The sequence below is a fragment of the Dreissena polymorpha genome, chromosome 10, assembly GCF_020536995.1.
Source record: "Dreissena polymorpha isolate Duluth1 chromosome 10, UMN_Dpol_1.0, whole genome shotgun sequence".
Classification (NCBI taxonomy): domain Eukaryota; kingdom Metazoa; phylum Mollusca; class Bivalvia; order Myida; family Dreissenidae; genus Dreissena; species Dreissena polymorpha.
In genome coordinates this window covers 70,926,240-70,943,071 of record NC_068364.1, presented here as the reverse complement: position 1 = coordinate 70,943,071, position 16,832 = coordinate 70,926,240, and positions in this window count along the sequence as shown.

The following is a 16,832-nucleotide window of genomic DNA, read 5'->3' as shown; positions in this document are numbered from 1 at the left end:
CATGGTTTATGACACCTAACAAGGGATATTGACATTGGCAACCTCGGAGCAGACGGAGAGGGGACACATGGCTTCTGCACTGACGCCGCGTGATTACAAAAATACTGTTTTTGGGGTGGCGATTTTTGTAGAGTTTACGTTTAATTATATAACGACGACTAGCCGAAATATTGGGGCGGCGGCTACCACCCCATTACCTACGGCCTTTGGAAGTTTTTGGAACACTTTGAGATGCCAATTTATCTTCCTATGCAGCTTTTTGAGTTGAACCACGAGTGTACCTTAGGGATAACAAAATATGCCGAATTCTTTGCGACCTGATGTGTGTTTTGATGTATATTTAGAAGAATGTTAATATTTTACCATCGATATCAATTACAAAGTTAATCATTTGCTAATGAAGATACAGTTGTATTACAATTAAACTTATCATTCGTGCCATAGCGTACACAGCAGTTCGTTAAATTTTCGCTTTTGATTATTTTTAATAACATAATATTGGGTTATGAAATTCCGTTCACTCGGGTTTGCTTTAAGTCGCTTGGTTCGAATTTCCGGTTACCTAGAAGGGCAATTTTTTTTAAAATGTACTTTTGAATGAATGAATGAATTTTATCGTTTGGCTCGAATTCGATATGGTCGAATTTTCTGTTGGTTCTAACTTTTCGCTCTGTTCTTGTCACAGTTTTCACAAGTCCTTTTGATTGTTTATCTCGAACCACTGTAATCCTTCTCCATTTATGCCCTTAAGGTTACAAAATACTTGAATAAAATGATCAAATCTCCATTTACTAAGCCGTTACACACGTGTAAATTCACATGATATACATCAGGGTGTCGCCTAATTGAAAACAATGGTAAAATTACACTACAGTGGTAAATCGATGAAAAACGGGTTACATTTAACTAGGTTAACAAATAACTCAGTAACCACAGTTAAAATAAATGTTTGATCTCTTGCAAGTAAACACTTTAATAATCGTAAATTTGGACCAAAAAAGCATTAAACATAACACAGTTTTGTTTATTTATAATTCTGCATGTTTTATGTTTTCACCGTTCTCTCCTGAACGCAATAATTAACCGTTGTTTTCTGTAAATGATGTGACTCTGTTATTATGTTGTATAAACTGTATTTGCTCATTCTATTCACATATTGTGAAAATGTGCATTTTGAAATAAACGGAACGAAACTCGCGTAAACTGGTATAAAGTTGTTTATCGATCAGGTGCGCTTGATAATTGATCAAGAGCCACGCGATAATTTATTTTACAGTTCTGACAAACTTGTAAACGACTAAATCGTTATTGGGTTTAGTTACAGATAGCATAGACACTTTGAATACAAGCTTGGATTTTTGTAGAAACAGCTTCCTCACAATTTGTGATAAAACGCGACGTTACAATTCCAGTGTTTCATAATTACCACAAAATGTTGCATTGCATCTTACTTGATAATGCTAACGAATGAATAAATAGTTTGTGTAATCTTTGTGTGACGTGAACATGTTTATTAATTTTTAATAAAACAGTATTTTATATCAGTTGTTGCACCAATATTTTTGCTCATTCAATATCATACACTTGAGAAAAATAGTTTATACCAACAGAGTCATCTGAAAGGTGAAAGCTTAATATTTTGGCCAACGTCAGACATACTTCGGATACAATCGTTTATAACTGATTAAACGTTTATTACTTAGTTTGCTACCAGATTTTTAAATTGTGACCCCTACATATTTAGCTTCAATTCAATCGTCATTTGTTATTTTTGTATATGTTGCGTTGAACGGTAATGAGTCAAGATGAATAAATAACCTATATAGGATTTTCTGTTAATGAATCAGAAAAGCATTGCAGCTTCAGTATTGTTTATTCAATAAGACTGCATATAATCAGTGTTTTCTAGAAAAATTGGAGTAGCCAGTTATATATGGCCGGAAGCTATAGAGTAAAACGAAAGCATTTGTGAACAGAACAGACATTTTATTTAGACTTATACATAAGTACAGCGTCTTAATACAAACAGTATAAAATAAATATGTCACGTTTTCATTTCATTTAAGTTGAAAACAAATATATATATAAAACACGATTTTGGTCAATATGGCCAAATTGACAAAATTAATATTACTTTTTTTACAATCTGTTAAACCATTAACGTTCCAAGACAAGATAGAAATCTTACTGTCATCGTGCCCCTATGCGCGCTGCGGTACCCCATCTATATAGAGGGTGTCGTAAGCAAGGTACGCACGCTTCCCTTGCCGCCTCGCGTCTTTCATCTTGGGAACCAGTTTCCGCCTCTTCTGAATCACATCCTGTGGAAACTGCTCAAACACCCTGAAAACAGTTCCATCGAGTTTTTCCACCGCTTTCGCACCATTTTCCTGTCTTTGAAGTACGAAAACTTCGCCACAAGGCTCCTTACTTTTCCCGCAGTCGGTGCGCCAGGGGAACGATGCACACGTTCGAATTTAATGGAATCCACCAACTCACGTGCAATGTGGAAAGCGTCCTCGAGATGTTGACGAAGCTTACGCTCCGTCACTTCCGGCGTCTCGTTACCCGAAGCGTTGTCTTCCTGAACACTGGAGAACATAAGATTATTTCTCAAGCTCTGTGACTGGAGATACGAAACATCATCGCGCATGGCTTCTCGCTCCTTTTCGAGCTCGTCGATACGTGACGCCATCTGCGCTGCGTGGATGTCCGCCCCGTCCACCTTGTCTTCAACCCGCTTCACTCGATCGTCCACCTTCTTCATCCGCTCGTCCAATGCCACCCACAACTTTTTGATGTCCGTCTCCATGCCCCCGATCCTCTTCTCAATGACTTCAACAATTTTAATTTATTCTCTACGGACTCTAGTCGATTACTTATAGATTTCATAATCTCCATAAGGTCCCTATTCGTAGGTTCGGAATTGCCACCGTCCGCAATTGTTTGTGACACTATTTTTGCATCCACCGGCACAAACACACTATCACTCAGTTGATCTCCATACAGCACCGAATTAGTCCAATTAAGCAAATCGCTTACCGGAGTAGATTCTGTACTCGAACTCCCGGGCGGGCCTCTTTGTTTATGCACTTTACTATTGTTGCTATTGTTTTGGCCATTGTCACTACTATTCCTCTGTTTTCTCTTTTTATTGTTCGAATTTTTCATCGTGCACCATTGTATCCACGTAGAAGAAGATTTAGCACGTTTAAATCTCTATACTAACATTCACAAATATGTGACATTTTACTTGATATTTTTGGGAAAAGTAGCCAGCTTCTAGAGTAAATGTAACCGGCGAAATGGCCGGTTGTCGGTACTTACAGAGAACACTGATATAACAATTTGAACAATTTGTTCACATCACAAGGTCAAATTATTGACAAAGCCATGTGAACACTGTAGATACCCGTTAATTTCCATTGTTTTAACATTGAACTTAACATTTAACCCAAAGATATCTCAGCTGAGTTTTAAACTATGTAATGTGGGGTAAAACACGGTTACTATTTCAACTTATGGCAAATGGTTGTGAACACGTTAGAAGCGTTGTGGTTGTGCGCAACCTGTACGAAAAACTATTTTCTAATCTGTCTATGCCGATATCGAGACGGTTCCGATCCGATAAAAAAAACATGGTTGCAATGCTGCGGTTAGGTTTTTATTATTTGAGTATAGAAATACCAATTTAAGGCTTTAAAAATAACAAGTGATGGCAAAATTATTCGAATAATCGAATTTTCGATTGAATGGTCAGCATTCGAATAATAAAAATGATATCCGCATTTTTTTTCCAATCGTAATTTCACCAATATTTAATGACCTGCGAACCGCTTCCTAAAAAGCAACCGATATCACTTAGGAGTAACATGTTTGACGTGTCGTGTCAAACTGATAACGCGGCCCGTATCAGTGTTGATTGCGCTCTAAGAAAGGCCCCGACTGTTGTTTGCCAATGGGGTGCCAATTAACGGTTTCAATTGACTGGCGAATAATAATTAAGTTTTGTGATCACAGTATGTACAGCCATTAAAATGTGTGAATTACTCAAATCGCGCAATGCAATATACTTTCTTTAAGAAAGGGCCCGAACTGTTGTTTGTCAATTAGGTACCAATTAAGGGCTTCAATTTACTTGCGAATAATAATTTAGTTTTTGTGATCACAGTTTGAACAGACATTTAAATATGTGAATTACACAAAAGTAACAGATGATATAAATTAAACTGTTTTTGCTCATTCTATTCACATATTGTGAAAATGTGCATTTTGAATTAAACGAAACGAAACTCGCGTAAAGTGGTATAAAGTTGTTTATCGATCAGGTGCGCTTGATAATTGATCAAAAGCCACGCGATAATTAATTTTACAGTTCTGACAAACTTGTAAACGACTAAATCGTTATTGGGTTTAGTTATAGATGGCATAGACACTTTGTATACAAGCTTGTATTTTTGTAGAAACAGCATTCTCACAATTTGTGATAAAACGCGACGTTACAATTCCAGCGTTTCATAATTACCACAAAAATGCTGCACTGCATCTTACTTGAAAATGCTTACGAATGAATACATAGTTTGAGTAATCTTTGTGTGACGTGAACATGCTTATTAATTTTTAATTAAACAGTATTTTATATCAGTTGTTGTACCAATATTTTGCTCATTCAATATCATACACTTGAGAAAAATAGTGTATACCAACAGAGTCATCTGAAAGGTGAAGCTAAATATTTTTGCCATCGTCAAACATACTTTAGATACAATCGTTTATAACTGATTAAACGTTTATTACATTGTTTGCTACCAGATTTTAAAATTGTTACCCCTACATATTTAGCTTCAATTCCATCATCATTGTTATGTTTTGTATATGTTGCGTTGAACGGTAATTAGTCAAGATGAATAAATAAACTAAATAGGATATTCTGTTAATGAAACAGAAAAGCAGTGTAGCTTCAGTATTGTTTATTCAATAAGACTGCATATAATCAGTGTTTTTCTAGAAAAAATTGAGTAGCCAGTTATATAAGGCCGGCAGCCATGCAGTAAAACGGAAGCATTTGTGACATTTTACTTGATATATTTGGGAAAAGTAGCCGGCATCTAGAGTAAATGTCACCGGCGAAATGGCCTGCTGTCGGTACTTACAGAGAACACTATATATATGGCCTGCAGCTATGCAGTAAACGATTATAAAAGTCAACAAAATCATCCTTTTCAGGTTAAACACAACACGCAAACGTTATTTTCTCGATAATTTAAACATATTACAATGTAAATAGCGTTAAATATAGTGACTTTGGATTTTCTTTGAAATTGACCTTTAACGGAGGTATAGAGATTACCGAGGCATTTGAATATTTAAAATGAGTGCGTCGAAACGTGTTGCAGTTGTAAGTATATATTGTTTAATTTATAATACAAATGTATTTTAATAGCAATATAAGTTAAAAAAAATTTCGGTTAACGTGCACTGGTTGTATTGTAAAGTTTGTTCGTTAGTTTGCATTGCTAATTCAGTCAGTTTTATTATAGTAAACGTTGCATGAAAATATGTGTTTAATTATGAACAGAACAGAACAGAACATAACAGACAGTTTATAAAGACTTATACATAGGTACATCGTCTTTAATGCATATAATTATCAATTAAGTAATGTCACGTATCAGTATACCATAGTAAGTAACCAAATCAATATACTCATGTATATATGTTAGAAAGTTCAGAACTAAATTCAATGAAATGACATTTCTAAACAAAATAAGAACAGAGAACAATAACGATTTTGACAAGAAGAAACATAATAATAGTAAAGGCAGTAAGGACAAACTATTACAAATAATATCAGTGACTGAAAAGTGATATAAACACTTCTTACAAGCAAGTCAAACTATTAATTCAAGTTGTGTAATTTCAAATAGCACAGTTAATGCTTCCTTTACATATTTACATACATTTAATATTACAAATTTACAAGTTGATGTTAATAAACTATGGAACTTAACAACCGATGGATTTATGAAATAAAAAACGTTGTTTGAATTTTTGCCGTATAGAACGGTAACATGAACAAACACAGATGAAATGGAATTCATCCTCTATGTCCCGTTGATTACAACACAAGCAATAACGTTCTTCACGGGGAATATTGTTGCGTGCGTATCTTCCGGTCTGAATTCTCAATGGATGGGCAGATGCCCGTAATTTCACAAAGTATAAACGTAGACTCTTGGGTAATGAATCTAAGTAGTTATTATATTCAAGAGTAGTTTTAAACATTCTATACATATCTAGAATAGAAATTTTATTCATTTCACCAAACCATTCTTGATTAAAGGTGTCAATAATTCTGCATTTAAATTCACATACAAAAGCATGACTTTTAGTTATATTTGCAGCTTCAAAAACATAGGAAAATCCGTAACCGTTTAACAATTGTTTAACATTTGCGACCCAATTGTTGCGTCCCTTATTACAATCATTTAATGCTTGCATATAAACAGTTTGTATAATAATATGTTTAGTGTTAATAATTTTTAACCAATACTTAACAATTCTTACATATCTATTAAAATATAATGGACATCTTCCTAGCTCACCATAAACTGTAGCGTTACATGTGTTTATTTTCACATTTAACAATCACTTACAAAAATTTTAATGAATGCGTTCGATCTCTTTTGATTTATTAAAACCCCATGTTTCAGAGGTATAACAACAAATAGATCCAATAAAAGAATCAAACAACTGACAAAATAATTTCGGCTTAAGGTCATACTGCTTACATTTATATAGTAAAATATTCATAGCATTAAGGGCTTTTCCAAACAATGTTCTTGATTTAAAGTGAAACCACCAGTGTAATTCAAAACAGTGCCGAGATAATTAAAATTGTCGACGATTTCTCTATCTTGGCCATTATATGTCCATTTTTCATCTTTTCGAATTTTACCCCCTTTTACGAAAAACCATTATTTTTGTTTTTGAAGTATTCACATTAAGCCCCCATGTATTACAATAGAGATACAGGTTATCTAAATGGTTCTGTACTTCTTCTGGTGATTTGCCTAGAATAGCCATGTCATCCGCAAAATAACAATAAAATTAAGGTTATGTCGTCTATATTTAGGCCAGACAATGTGTTATCTTTTAAAAAATAGTTCCAAATCTTCTACAAAACAGTGAAACAAGAATCGGGGACATTACCCTCCCCTTGTCTTATACCGACAGCATAACTAAAGTATTCGGAATATGATGTCAACGACTTAACACACGATTTAACATTTTCATACATATTCTTATTTATTCTCAATAGTTTACCGTGTACACCAGATTTATACATTTTTAACCATAATGCATTACGATATATACTACAAAATATTTGAGCAAATCAACGTTTATAACATACAAACGTTTGTTTTCATTAAAAAATGCTGCACAACAGACAACAAGATATAAATAGCATCAACAGTTGAACATCCTTTTCTAAATCCTAATTGTGCATCTGAAATTTTAGCATTATCTTCACGAAACGATTCGTTACGTTTGTTTAAAATGGTTGTAAACAACTTGAAATTAACTAACAAGTGTTATCCCTCTATTATTACTAACATCATCAACAGATCCTTTTTTATGCAGAGGTATGATAACTCCTTCTGTACACTGATCGGGAAAAAAGCCCGAAACTAAAATACTATTAAACATGTCACATAAATGGTTTGATTTAATATCCAAACTTTCAAGAAAATATTCATTTAAAATAAAGAACAAGCCGCTTTACATTTTAAGGTCAAATTATTGACAAAGCCATGTGAACACTGTAGATACCCGTTAATTATTGTTTAACATTGAACTTAACATTTAACCCAAAGATATCTCAGCTGAGTTTTAAACTATGTAATGTGGGGTAAAACACGGTTACTATTTCAACTTATGGCAAATGGTTGTGAACACGTTAGAAGCGTTGTGGTTGTGCGCAACCTGTACGAAAAACTATTTTCTAATCTGTCTATGCCGATATCGAGACGGTTCCGATCCGATAAAAAAAAACATGGTTTGCAATGCTGCGGGTTAGGTTTTTATTATTTGAGTATAGAAATACCAATTTAAGGCTTTAAAATAACAGTGATGGCAAAATTATTCGAATAATCGAATTTTCGATTGAATGGTCAGCATTCGAATAATAAAAATGATATCCGCATTTTTTTCCAATCGTAATTTCACCAATATTAATGACCTGCGAACCGCTTCCTAAAAAGCAACCGATATCACTTAGGAGTAACATGTTTGACGTGTCGTGTCAAACTGATAACGCGGGCCCCGTATCAGTGTTGATTGCGCTCTAAGAAAGGCCCCCGACTGTTGTTTGCCAATGGGGTGCCAATTAACGGTTTCAATTGACTGGCGAATAATAATTAAGTTTTGTGATCACAGTATGTACAGCCATTAAAATGTGTGAATTACTCAAATCGCGCAATGCAATATACTTTCTTTAAGAAAGGGCCCCGAACTGTTGTTTGTCAATTAGGTACCAATTAAGGGCTTCAATTTACTTGCGAATAATAATTTAGTTTTTGTGATCACAGTTTGAACAGACATTTAAATATGTGAATTACACAAAAGTAACAGATGATATAAATTAAACTGTTTTTGCTCATTCTATTCACATATTGTGAAAATGTGCATTTTGAATTAACGAAACGAAACTCGCGTAAAGTGGTATAAAGTTGTTTATCGATCAGGTGCGCTTGATAATTGATCAAAAGCCACGCGATAATTAATTTTACAGTTCTGACAACTTGTAAACGACTAAATCGTTATTGGGTTTAGTTATAGATGGCATAGACACTTTGTATACAAGCTTGTATTTTTGTAGAAACAGCATTCTCACAATTTGTGATAAAACGCGACGTTACAATTCCAGCGTTTCATAATTACCACAAAAATGCTGCACTGCATCTTACTTGAAAATGCTTACGAATGAATACATAGTTTGAGTAATCTTTGTGTGACGTGAACATGCTTATTAATTTTTAATTAAACAGTATTTTATATCAGTTGTTGTACCAATATTTTGCTCATTCAATATCATACACTTGAGAAAATAGTGTATACCAACAGAGTCATCTGAAAGGTGAAGCTAAATATTTTTGCCATCGTCAAACATACTTTAGATACAATCGTTTATAACTGATTAACGTTTATTACATAGTTTGCTACCAGATTTTAAAATTGTTACCCCTACATATTTAGCTTCAATTCCATCATCATTTGTTATGTTTTGTATATGTTGCGTTGAACGGTAATTAGTCAAGATGAATAAATAAACTAAATAGGATATTCTGTTAATTGAAACAGAAAAGCAGTGTAGCTTCAGTATTGTTTATTCAATAAGACTGCATATAATCAGTGTTTTTCTAGAAAAAATTGAGTAGCCAGTTATATAAGGCCGGCAGCCATGCAGTAAAACGGAAGCATTTGTGACATTTTACTTGATATATTTGGGAAAAGTAGCCGGCATCTAGAGTAAATGTCACCGGCGAAATGGCCTGCTGTCGGTACTTACAGAGAACACTATATATATGGCCTGCAGCTATGCAGTAAACGATTATAAAAGTCAACAAAATCATCCTTTTCAGGTTAAACACAACACGCAAACGTTATTTTCTCGATAATTTAAACATATTACAATGTAAATAGCGTTAATATAGTGACTTTGGATTTTCTTTGAAATTGACCTTTAACGGAGGTATAGAGATTACCGAGGCATTTGAATATTTAAAATGAGTGCGTCGAAACGTGTTGCAGTTGTAAGTATATATTGTTTAATTTATAATACAAATGTATTTTAATAGCAATATAAGTTTAAAAAAATTTCGGTTAACGTGCACTGGTTGTATTGTAAAGTTTGTTCGTTAGTTTGCATTGCTAATTCAGTCAGTTTTATTATAGTAAACGTTGCATGAAAATATGTGTTTAATTATGAACAGAACAGAACAGAACATAACAGACAGTTTATAAAGACTTATACATAGGTACATCGTCTTTAATGCATATAATTATCAATTAAGTAATGTCACGTATCAGTATACCATAGTAAGTAACCAAATCAATATACTCATGTATATATGTTAGTAAGTAAAATGAAACTTCAGAACTAAATTCAATGAAATGACATTTCTAAACAAAATAAGAACAGAGAACAATAACGATTTTGACAAGGAGAAACATAATAATTGTAAAGGCAGTAATAATATCAGTGACTGAAAAGTGATATAAACACTTCTTACAAGCAAGTCAAACTATTAATTCAAGTTGTGTAATTTCAAATAGCACAGTTAATGCTTCCTTTACATATTTACATACATTTACTATTACAAATTTACAAGTTGATGTTAATAAACTATGGAACTTAACAACCGATGGATTTATGAAATAAAAACGTTGTTTGAATTTTTGCCGTATAGAACGGTAACATGAACAAACACAGATGAAATGGAATTCATCCTCTATGTCCCGTTGATTACAACACAAGCAATAACGTTCTTCACGGGGGAATATTGTTGCGTGCGTATCTTCCGGTCTGAATTCTCAATGGATGGGCAGATGCCCGTAATTTCACAAAGTATAAACGTAGACTCTTGGGTAATGAATCTAAGTAGTTATTATATTCAAGAGTAGTTTTAAACATTCTATACATATCTAGAATAGAAATTCTATTCATTTCACCAAACCATTCTTGATTAAAGGTGTCAATAATTCTGCATTTAAATTCACATACAAAAGCATGACTTTTAGTTATATTTGCAGCTTCAAAAACATAGGAAAATCCGTAACCGTTTAACAATTGTTTAACATTTGCGACCCAATTGTTGCGTCCCTTATTACAATCATTTAATGCTTGCATATAAACAGTTTGTATAATAATATGTTTAGTGTTAATAATTTTTAACCAATACTTAACAATTCTTACATATCTATTAAAATATAATGGACATCTTCCTAGCTCACCATAAACTGTAGCGTTGCATGTGTTTATTTTCACATTTAACAATCACTTACAAAAATTTTAATGAATGCGTTCGATCTCTTTTGATTTATTAAAACCCCATATTTCAGAGGTATAACAACAAATAGATCCAATAAAAGAATCAAACAACTGACAAAATAATTTCGGCTTAAGGTCATACTGCTTACATTTATATAGTAAAATATTCATAGCCTTAAGGGCTTTTCCAAACAAATGTTCTTGATTTAAAGTGAAACCACCAGTGTAATTCAAAACAGTGCCGAGATAATTAAAATTGTCGACGATTTCTCTATCTTGGCCATTATATGTCCATTTTTCATCTTTTCGAATTTTACCCCTTTTACGAAAAACCATTATTTTTGTTTTTGAAGTATTCACATTAAGCCCCCATGTATTACAATAGAGATACAGGTTATCTAAATGGTTCTGTACTTCTTCTGGTGATTTACCTAGAATAGCCATGTCATCCGCAAATAACAATAAAATTAAGGTTATGTCGTCTATATTTAGGCCAGACAATGTGTTATCTTTTAAAATAGTTCCAAATCTTCTACAAACAGTGAAACAAGAATCAGGGACATTACCATCCCTTGTCTTATACCGACAGCATAACTAAAGTATTCGGAATATGATGTCAACGACTTAACACACGATTTAACATTTTCATACATATTCTTATTTATTCTCAATAGTTTACCGTGTACACCAGATTTATACATTTTTAACCATAATGCATTACGATATATACTACAAAATATTTGAGCAAATCAACGTTTATAACATACAAACGTTTGTTTTCATTTAAAAAATGCTGCACAACAGACAACAAGATATAAATAGCATCAACAGTTGAACAACCTTTTCTAAATCCTAATTGTGCATCTGAAATTTTAGCATTATCTTCACAAAACGATTCGTTACGTTTGTTTAAAATGGTTGTAAACAACTTGGAAAAACAACTAACAAATGTTATCCCTCTATAATTACTAACATCATCAACAGATCCTTTGTATGCAGAGGTATGATAACTCTTTCTGTACACTGATCGGGAAAAAAGCCCGAAACTAAAATACTATTAAAAATGTCACATAAATGGTTTGATTAAATATCCAAACTTTCAAGAAAATATTCATTTAAAATAAAGTCACTACCAGCCGCTTTTTACGTTTTAAGCGTTTAACTGCATTTTTAACTTCACCTACTGTTATCGGCTGATCTAGTTCGGGAAAAGTACAATTTTCCTCATTAAAGTTATTATTTGAACAAAATTCTTCAGCTTCGGCATTATTGGTATGAGAAATAGCATTACTCAAATTATCAAAATAATCCTTGAATGCATGTATTGAAATTTTATTGCCATTTATTTTGTTTTTAGATTTAAAATATTTCCAAAATTCCTTTGACTTTTTACTCTTTAATTTTTTTATTTCTATCATTTTTCGTTTAAATGCATCCCTTTTCTTTTTGTTAATTAACTGCTTATAAAGACGTTTCTTTTCACACAACGTTTTTCTATTTATATCAGTCTTAATACAATTAAAACATCGTAAAGCGTCATGGTATTGATTTTGAGCAATTATACACTCGTTGTCAAACCAATCAGCGTGTTTAATACAACTATCAACAAATAACGTGGGTTTATTCTTGTAAACATGAGATTTTAAAAACAACGGAACCGCAACGTTCCGGATTGTATAAGTAAATTTTTCTACAGCTACGTTAATTGAAAGTTTACTTGTACAATCAATATTTTCAACAATTTCTGTCAAAACGGGAAGTCGAGAGATAATTCCTGAACGAAACTTATCTCGAAATGCATTGTCCCATTGATATTTAACATCAGTGAAAGAATCAACACAAGGCGAATAATTATTACAATACAAAGAAAACTGCAATGGTGCATGATCGCTCCATTCGTTAAAATCACAAACAGTAAAGTTTGGTAACGATTGAAAATTGCTTTCTGTTGTCAACAGATAATCAATCACTGAAGAACCGTTATTTGAGAAAAATGTGGGTTTACAACTATCGCCTATTTTACCATTGATAATGCGTAATGTAGATGAGTTACACAGATCAATTAATTTAATACCATGACTATTGTGTATTTTATCTATTGAGGCCCTGGCAAAGGCTTGGTCTGGTGAATAATCGACATCATCATGTTCGGTATTAATTGTATCATGTACAATAAAATCAATTTTATTACCGATTTTACTATTCAAATCGCCTGTTATAAAAACATTTCCAATTTCAGAAAAATATGTGATATCATTTTCTAAAATATCAAAAAGATCGACATTAATTGTATTGTAGACTGGTGAGTCCTCTCCTCAAATATAGCTTCCACATATGTAAATATCAAGGGCAGTATTAAAAACACATGATTTAATTTTATCCAAATAATTGTGTCTTAATGATTCCGTATAATTTCCATTCCATTTTTTAAATGATCTTTTTTATAAATAGCAATACCACCGCTACATCTTCGAGCGTTTCTATGTTGAAATTTTCTAAAGACATTAAAAGATAGATAGCCGTCAAGCGTAATGTTACTAGATAGCTTGGTCCATGTTTCAAACAAAAACATATATCGAATGAACTTAAAATATTTGTAAACTCTGTACTAGATCTTTTAAAATCAGTTAAACCATGAATGTTCCACGATAATACCGACACCTCATCGCCGTCGTGCCCCATGACCTTATATCACAGCCATTATACATACATTCATGCCCTTCTGTATTTGTGAACGCGGACTTTTGTGAATGTAATAACCACGCCAAAGTTCAATTATTGTTCGAAGTTGTTAGGCGTTTCAATCGTTTGAAATATATGTTTTCCACGTAACTTCGTGGTGGTTTTAGTATTGTCTTATTTATTATTATTATTATCATTTTTATTTATTTTTTTTTTTGGGGAGGATGGGGGGCTGTGTCGATCGTTTGAGGGCAGGTCCGTAAACCATTTTCGTCTCCTCATAATATCTTATGACCAATGTCTTATACATAATTAATTAATACCCGTTTTTTTTGTTGAATTTCTGACGTGGCAACATTGGTCGTTTTGTTAATTAGGCGATAAATAAAACTCCAATCAATGTTTAGGTCAACATGTGGAAGGTCACAAGGGCTTGCAACTTTGTACTTTTAATCAATGTCACAGATGTGTACATAATGCTTTGATATATCAGCATCCACAGTTTGTGTGTGTTTTGTGTTTCTGGTAAGGAAATAAAGACGCCTATTGATGCCTAGTGATACAATATCTGTATAACGCGCAAACATAGGATCAGGTACGTTGCGCTGGTTAGTCTATTGAATGACCCCCGCTCCCATTGATTCGATATTAAGAGGTCAAAAGTCAATTTACAGGTGCTTGCAATATTTAAAAAAATATATCTTACCAATTTCACATCGTTTTTTCATTCAGTCCTTATGGTACTAATATGCTTATTCCAATCCTTATTTGGTTCAATGGCAACGCGTCATTGAATTAGTGAGATGTGACATAAACTTTCCCGACGTTATGACCTCCTTTTTTTTCCTAAACGATTGTAACTTTCCAATTGAAAGCAATGGCGTAGATAACCTCCAAACATTGGGGTGGCGGTCTAGTTTATGTACTGGTAACATAAAGGGATTCGTTTGAGAGGGTTGTCCTCTCCCGTGGTTCCGATAATTGTTACAATAACAATTAATATGGTGCGTTTTGGGGAAACGATTTTTGTCTCACTCTCAGTTTGTAATGAAATCAGTTTGTCCAATGCCGCCGACGACGACCCAGAAATCTCAACATTTTTTTCTTTCCAAAAACTCGAGCTAATTAAAACATAAAATAATGATTGCTAATCAAATAATAACTGTTATACTAAGAGAACAAAAATATATTCAATCACATTAATGTTTTTCACGCGTATATTTACTCAATATTGTTTTAATTGGAAGTTACATCTGAATTAAAGCGATCCATTAAAATTAAAAAGAATAGCCTGTCCTTAATCAAAACACCGACAGCGCTATCACGGAAAAGAACAATAAAACAATTAACGCAATGACATTTACCCGGGTCCATGGTTTATGACACCTAACAAGGGATATTGACATTGGCAACCTCGGAGCAGACGGAGAGGGGACACATGGCTTCTGCACTGACGCCGCGTGATTACAAAAATACTGTTTTTGGGGTGGCGATTTTTGTAGATTTTACGTTTAATTATATAACGACGACTAGCCGAAATATTGGGGCGGCGGCTGCCACCCCATTACCTACGGCCTTTGGAAGTTTTTGGAAAACTTTGAGATGCCAATTTATCTTCCTATGCAGCTTTTTGAGTTGAACCACGAGTGTACCTTAGGGATAACAAAATATGCCGAATTCTTTGCGACCTGATGTGTGTTTTGATGTATATTTAGAAGAATGTTAATATTTTACCATCGATATCAATTACAAAGTTAATCATTTGCTAATGAAGATACAGTTGTATTACAATTAAACTTATCATTCGTGCCATAGCGTACACAGCAGTTCGTTAAATTTTCGCTTTTGATTATTTTTAATTACATAATATTGGGTTATGAAATTCCGTTCACTCGGGTTTGCTTTAAGTCGCTTGGTTCGAATTTCCGGTTACCTAGAAGGGCAATTTTTTATAAAATGTACTTTTGAATGAATGAATGAATTTTATCGTTTGGCTCGAATTCGATATGATCGAATTTTCAGTTGGTTCTAACTTTTCGCTCTGTTCTTGTCACAGTTTTCACAAGTCCTTTTGATTGTTTATCTCGAACCACTGTAATCCTTCTCCATTTATGCCCTTAAGGTTACAAAATACTTGAATAAAATGATCAAATCTACATTTACTAAACCGTTACACACGTGTAAATTCACATGATATACATCAGGGTGTCGCCTAATTGAAAACAATGGTAAAATTACACTACAGTGGTAAATTGATGAAAAACGGGTTACATTTTACTAGGTTAACTAATAACTCAGTAACCACAGTTAAAATAAATGTTTGATCTCTTGCAAGTAAACACTTTAATAATCGTAAATTTGGACCAAAAAAGCATTAAACATAACACAGTTTTGTTTATTTATAATTCTGCATGTTTTATGTTTTCACCGTTCTCTCCTGAACGCAATAATTAACCTTTGTTTTCTGTAAATGATGTGACTCTGTTATTATGTTGTATAAACTGTATTTGCTCATTCTATTCACATATTGTGAAAATGTGCATTTTGAAATAAACGGAACGAAACTCGCGTAAACTGGTATAAAGTTGTTTATCGATCAGGTGCGCTTGATAATTGATCAAGAGCCACGCGATAATTTATTTTACAGTTCTGACAAACTTGTAAACGACTAAATCGTTATTGGGTTTAGTTACAGATAGCATAGACACTTTGAATACAAGCTTGGATTTTTGTAGAAACAGCTTCCTCACAATTTGTGATAAAACGCGACGTTACAATTCCAGTGTTTCATAATTACCACAAAATGTTGCATTGCATCTTACTTGATAATGCTTACGAATGAATAAATAGTTTGTGTAATCTTTGTGTGACGTGAACATGTTTATTAATTTTTAATAAAACAGTATTTTATATCAGTTGTTGCACCAATATTTTTGCTCATTCAATATCATACACTTGAGAAAAATAGTTTATACCAACAGAGTCATCTGAAAGGTGAAAGCTTAATATTTTGGCCAACGTCAGACATACTTCGGATACAATCGTTTATAACTGATTAAACGTTTATTACTTAGTTTGCTACCAGATTTTTAAATTG